The 7,037-nt window shown below is 41.6% G+C and overlaps 2 protein-coding genes across 2 annotated transcripts in view; both read right to left on the bottom strand.

Annotated features, from left to right (window-relative positions):
* Positions 1-7,037, bottom strand: part of LOC124387284 (homeobox and leucine zipper protein Homez-like) — a 107,551-nt gene that overhangs the window by 57,214 nt on the left and 43,300 nt on the right. The gene's annotated exons all lie outside the window — the stretch shown is intronic.
* Positions 1-7,037, bottom strand: part of LOC124387275 (E3 ubiquitin-protein ligase TRIM21-like) — a 68,306-nt gene that overhangs the window by 43,363 nt on the left and 17,906 nt on the right. The gene's annotated exons all lie outside the window — the stretch shown is intronic.

Below are 7,037 nucleotides of genomic sequence, written 5' to 3'. Positions count from 1 at the left end.
AATTATGAGAGCAAATTTTGACTAAATGTTTAATGCAATGATCAAAAATCTCATACCATTTTGGCAATATAGTGTATGTGTGACTGTGTGGGTGATGGTTGGTTAATTGACACCGCGAGTCGGGTGTATGGTCTTTTATTGTACTAGACAGACACTGGGACAAACAGGACTTTAGGTTGATTAGATTATTGATTATGCATGACGGTCTTAAATGAAATAAACAGTTTCAGAGTTTACAACTGGCGTATACACACATAGCACATTTGCTAACACATCTAGGAGCCTACAGTAAACTTGTGTGTATACCAAAAGTTCAGCTTTGCGCTCAAAACAATCCAAACACAGTTAATAAGACAAAGCAATCATCAATGCAGCTTACAAGCAACAGCTTCATCCCACATAGCAATTTTTCTCTGGCCCAGCGCTGGCCCACGCAACCAGCTTTTGCTTGGCCCACATACCGCAATGAATTACGGTCCTAGTGTGGACCAGGTCTGGATTCCAGACAAGGGCTACACATGGGCCATAACTGGCCCAAGTCTCAGCCAAGTTAAATACCCATAACTGGTCCTGAATTGGGCCAGGTCAAAATATGACCATAAGTAAACCATATCAACAGCAGAAAGCCCAAAACTTAGCCACACCTGAGCATAATCCATAGGTTAACTAAACCTGGCAGCCAAAATACTGGCCATAAAAGGGCCATGACAGATCCATAGCTCACCCACCTGTATGACCATAGCTGGCCCTATTGTGGTCCTATAAACTGGACCAGATATGGTCCACATGTCAGCCTTAACAAAACCATAACCAGGCCACTTGATACACACCCTCCCAAATGAATAGTCACAACAACGACAGTATTCTGAACAAATATTTTATTATATTTACATCAAAATATTAAAACCTGACATACACTTGTACAAACAACTCAATAAAATACCACCCCGTCAGTTCTGCAATTAAAATAAAAGCAAAAATAAAACAAGTAGAAGTTCTCCGCTTTGTTTTTGTTCATGAAGTTAAATGTAACTCTTGATCATCCCTGTTTCTGGTCAGGAACAAGAGTTACTGTACCTATAACACTTGAATATCCATGTTTCTGGTCATTAACAGGTTTCACACTATGTATAACACTTGAACGTCCATGTTTCTGGTCAGAAACAAGATTTACTCGAACTATGACCCTTAAATGTCCATGTTTCTGCTCCTTCTGGAATTGCTCCTATCATTGTACTTACAAACCTTTTCTATACTGTGTCTTTACTGAAGCCTTTTGTTCTTCCTCGTAAACAAATTTTTTTTTTAAAGTTTTATTAGACTATAATGAAAATGAAATACCAGAAAAAGAGAAGCAAAGAGAAGCACTCGTTTAATTGCATGCTGGTTTAATTATTTTTTTTTTGCCGTCGTCTGTTTATTCAGACACGTACAGGTGTATTTTTTTTATTTCACCCTCCGTTTGCATCAAAGGACACCGATAGCATGTGAATGCATCAATTGATCGTTAAGTCCACATGTGACCGTGGATAAATTTAAGAAGAATATAATATTTGTTTATTGATATATATGTATGTTCTTACTTCCAACTCTGCTGGTTTTCCCGGGTTCAGTGCGAGCGGCTGTTTCCGAGCAACACCGCGTCCGCCCACCTTTTTCAACAGACACTTCCTGGAGTATTTTCATTCACTTTTCCTCGTTGGAGATTTGTTGCTTAAATCGTTATAAGCCTTGAATCATAACAACCAGCTACAACTTGAATTACAACATGTAAAATATTCAATCTTAAATACAAATATTTGAAAATTTGTCATAAAGGCAATACGAGACTGTGTGTGTGTCACGGCTAACTGGGTAAATAAAACTACAATCCCATAAAGCATTGCAAATTATAATTGCGCCTTTTGGCCAACTTTGCTCTGATAGGCCAATTTCGCATTTCCAGGTTTTTAAAATCATGATTGGTGCCCGCTGGGTAAAAGTTATAAAAAAATCGACCCATTTAAAAATTTTTAAAACCCTTCAAATTTTTTTTTCTTTTTTTTTTTTGCTGAAAAGAACAAACAAATCAGTACAAAATACAAAATATCAACAGTAGTGATACTTGAAAGACAACAACAAACATACAACAGTAAAAAAAAAACCAATACAAAATAAATCAATAAATAATATAAATCAAAAAAGGGCCCTTGTTTTACATAAAATTCCTTACACAAAACTTTTAGTACAGTAGACATTTTAACAGTCTTCATAGCTTTATCAGTAGATATTGAAATCAAATTAATATCTTCTTCTTCTTTCGGCTGCTCCCATTAGGGGTCGCCACAGCAGATCATCTGTCTCCATACCACCCTGTCCTCTACATCTGCCTCTTTCACACCAACTACCTGCATGTCTTCCCTCACCACATCCATGAATCTCCTCCTTGGCCTTCCTCTTTTCCTCCTACCTGGTGGCTCCATCCTCAGCATTCTTCTACCAATATAACTCATGTCCCTCCTCTGCACATGTCCAAACCATCTCAATCTCGCCTCCCTCACCTTGTCACCAAAACATCCTACATGCGCTGTCCCTCTAATAAACTCATTTCTAATCTTGTCCATCCTCGTCACTCCCAACGAAAACCTCAACATCTTCAGCTCTGCTACCTCCAGCTCCGCCTCTTGTCTTTTACTCAATGCCACTGTCTCTAATCCATACAACATCGCAGGTCTCACCACAGTCCTATAAACTTTCCCTTTCATTCTTGCAGATACCCTACTATCACAAATCACTCCTGTCACTCTTCTCCACCCACTCCACCCTGCCTGCACTCTTTTCTTTACTTCTCTAACACACTCTCCATTACTTTGCACTGTTGACCCCAGGTACCTGAACTCCTCCACCATCTCCACCTCTTCTTCCTGCAACCGCACCACTCCACTGCCCTCCCTCTCATTCACACACATGTACTCTGTCTTACTCCTACTGACTTTCATTCCCCTTCTCTCCAGTGCATATCTCCACCTCTCCAGGCTCTTCTCAACCTGCTCACTACTCTCACCACAAATTACAATATCATCCACAAACATCATAGTCCAGGGAGACTACTGTCTGACCTCGTCCGTCAACCTGTCCATCACCACTGCAAACAGGAAAGGGCTCAGGGCCGATCCTTGATGTAGTTCAACCCTCACCCTGAACCAGTCTGTCGTTCCTACTGCACACTTCACTGCTGTCACACTGTCCTCATACATGTCCTGCACCACCCTCACATACTTCTCTGACACACCTGACTTCCTCATACAGTACCACAGTTCCTTTCTCGGCACCCTGTCGTATGCTTTCTTTAAATCCACAAATCCACAATGCAAGTCCTTCTGTCTTTCTCTATACTTCTCCATCAACATCCTCAAAGCAAATAAGGCATCTGTGGTGCTCTTCTTCGGCATGAAACCATACTGTTGCTCACAGATGGTCACCTCTTCTCTCAGCCTGGCTTCCACTACTCTTTCCCATAACTTCATGGTGTGACTGATCAACTTAATTCCCCTGTAGTTACTGCAGGTCTGCACATCTTCCTTATGCTTAAAGATCGGTATCAGCACACTCCTTCTCCATTCCTCAGGCATCCTCTCACCGTCCAGAATCTTGTTAAACAATCTGGTTAAAAACTCCACTGCCATCTCTCCTAAATATCTCCATGCTTCTACCGGTATGTCATCTGGTCCAACCGACTTTCCACTCTTCATCCTCTTAATCGCTGCTCTCACTTCCTCCTTACTAATCCTATCTACATCCTGCTTTACCAACTCCACATTATCCAACCTTCTCTCTCTCTGATTTTCCTCATTCAGCAGCTGCTCAAAATACTCCCTTCACCTTCTCAACACAATCTCCTCACTAGTCAACACATTTCCCTCTCCATCCTTTATTGCTTTAACTTGCAGCACATCCTTCCCAGCTCTGTCCCTCTGCCTGGCCAATCGGTATAAATTATTTTCTCCTTCCTTAGTGTCCAACCTCTCATACAGCTCCTCATATGCCTTTTCCTTGGCTTTTGCCACATCCCTCTTTACCTGTTGCCGCATCACCTTGTACTCCTGCCTACTTTTCTCATCACTCTGTCTATCCCACTTCTGTTTTGCCAACCTCTTTCTCCTTATGCTCTACTGCACTTCCTCATTCCACCACCACATCTCCTTGTTTTCTTTTCTATTTCCAGATGTCACACCAAATTCTTTTCTAGCTGCCTCCCTCATCACTCCTGCAGTAGTTGCCCAATCACACTAACCTCTTCTCCACCACCGAGCCCCTGTCTGACCTCGTCTCTGAACCTCACACTACACTCCTCCTCCTTCAGTTTCCACCATCTTATTCTTCTTTCAATCCTCACTCTCCTTCTCTTCTTCTTTGCCTCCAAAACCATCCTACAGACCACCATCCGATGCTGTCTAGCTACACTGTCCCCTGCCAACACCTTACAGTCTCCAATCTTCAGGTTGCATCTCCTACATAAAAATAGTCCACCTGTGTGCACCTTCCTCCACTCTTATACGTCACCCTATGATCCTCCTTCTTCCTAAAATAAGTGTTCACCACTGCCATTTCCATCCTTTTAGCAAAATCTACCACCATCTGCCCTTCCACATTCCTCTCCTTAAGGCCATACCTACCCATTACCTCCTGTAAGAAAAAATGAAGAGGACAACGAAGATCGTAATGAAGAAGTTTATAACAGCGTAGCAGTGACAAAATACACGAAGCACTTTGGGTTCATCGGAGTCAGAAAGAACCCAGAGCAAACTCTGCCTAGATATTTTATATTGTTCTTCCCTTTGAAGTATAGACCGGAGTTATCCTTTAAATGTAAATTAGATATAGGACATGCGTGAGGAAACAAAAGGCTGGGGAAGACCATTTTCGGGGCGGAGGTCAGCAGGTGGTAATCACTGGTATTCGCACCTTTGCTGGTGCCGGCCCCGCAGTAGGTCAGAAAGGGGTATTGTGTGAATGATAATCATGGTCTCAGATACCTTTTGGTTAGAAATGGTCCTTGAAGGCTTGCTGTCTCTCCCAGACAGATTCAATCAATAATATGATTAGGACTGATACAACTGAAATTCTACATAACTACTTTTGTGAAATGTAAGCCGTTTTGCGGATGAGCTTATTTTGATATAGCGTAGGGTGGAATCTGGGTTGAGGCAGTCTGTAATTCTTACAGTCCCCCCTTTGATGCTTTTGGCCCTGAAGCATCACATCCACTCCCTTTACACAGATTACACCTCCTGTCTTAGGCAGGTGCCCAGTGGCGGTGAAGCCCTGCCTTAGGTTGTCCTCCTTCGGCCCTCAGAGAATCTTACCCGTCATTGGAACATTCAACTCATGCACACCGGTTATCGCTTCATCCCATTCGGCATGCTTACAATGAAGGTTTCTCCTAAAATTTTTGTTATATGTAAAATCTTATCCATCATTGGGTCATCAACTTAGGCACATCTGGTTCATCCAATTGAGCAAACGTATTAGACATATCTCTATAAAATATTTGGCTATGTGTAAAATGTTATCTGGGTTTGGAATAGAGGCCTTCAGGAACCGTCACAACCAATAGATGCATCCTACATTGAATATTGAATCATACGCAATCTGACATCTTAACATAAAACAAATACAATAGAACATAATACACTGTCAAAAATAGGAAAATGACATACACAAACAGTAAAGTCTTTCATAAACGATGGGAATGTCCTATAGTGATTATAGAACTGTCTGAAATCTGACATCTTAATGTGGCATGACACACCGAGGGCTGACGAAAGAAAATTTAGGGACTACGCCACCCTGGCACTTGCACTTAGGCAACACAGGTTCGTGTATAAAGAATCAGCGGAAGACGTGGGTAAAATTAGTATGGATTTTTTATTAATGATAAAAGTATCTGATGCACCTAATGAAAAACCAAAAACAGAAATTACTCAACCATAACACAGATAACTTCAATAATCAGACACCTTTATAGATGTGGATGCAGGAGCCAAGGCGTAACAACGGGGATCAAGGGCACTAATCGGCCTCCACAGCACCACACAACTTTTGGTTGCACCTGTGTAGACACTCACACACACCACTGCACACAGCACAGCACTCGTGAAGTAAAACCACCACCACAATCCGCCCCGCCTTTGGCACTCAGCTCCTGTAACCACAAACGAATGGAGTTACACATAAGAAGGGTCAAAAAGGCCACTGATGGGATACTGTGCAAGTCACAAACATATGAATAGTGTGCACAAGTAACACACAGGAGGTGAGGGCAGCTTTAGCTCTTTACTGTGCCTTTCACCCTCTTTATACAAAAACTAAAAAAAGGAAAAAAGACCAAAAAGGAAAAAGAGGGATATTAATCCCTCCTCGGTAAACAAAATAACTCAAGTTACACAATACAAAATGAAAAAATAATAACAAAATAATTCAAGGAACATTAAATGAAAACAAAACCAACCTTTAACATTTAAATGTAAACACAAAAGAAAAAGGGCCACAAAACCCCAAAAAAACAACCAATAAGCTTCAGATACGCACACACACACACACACACACACACGCACACACTAAATTATAAGCAAAGCAACAGCGCCTCCTGGGCTATAATTCCACGTTAGTCACCCATAGAATCGCAAATCTGTAATAAAATTAAAATAAACGTTAAACAACTCACCATACATGCGAAACGTTTATTACCTTTAAAACACATACCCTTGGGATGAGTGACCCGGAAACACAGGTTACTATAAGGGTAAGCCCGAAGCTGCAGGCTCGTTCCGTAGATCTGGGATTATAGTGCACAGGGGGAACAAGAACCGCCGATGAGACAACCGATCTATAATCAATTTAACACGATAATACAGCCCACTATTTGGAAATGTAGCACGGTTAGAACTTAAAACATACCGTGTGTGGGGTCTTCCCAGAAATCGTGTACACAGCACTTCTGTGTACCCGTAGGCTCACTCGATTTAATAGCTCTACCACACCGTAGTACAATGTGT

This window comes from Silurus meridionalis, chromosome 6 (assembly GCF_014805685.1).
Source record: "Silurus meridionalis isolate SWU-2019-XX chromosome 6, ASM1480568v1, whole genome shotgun sequence".
Classification (NCBI taxonomy): Eukaryota; Metazoa; Chordata; class Actinopteri; order Siluriformes; family Siluridae; genus Silurus; species Silurus meridionalis.
This window is presented reverse-complemented; position numbering and strand designations above follow the sequence as displayed.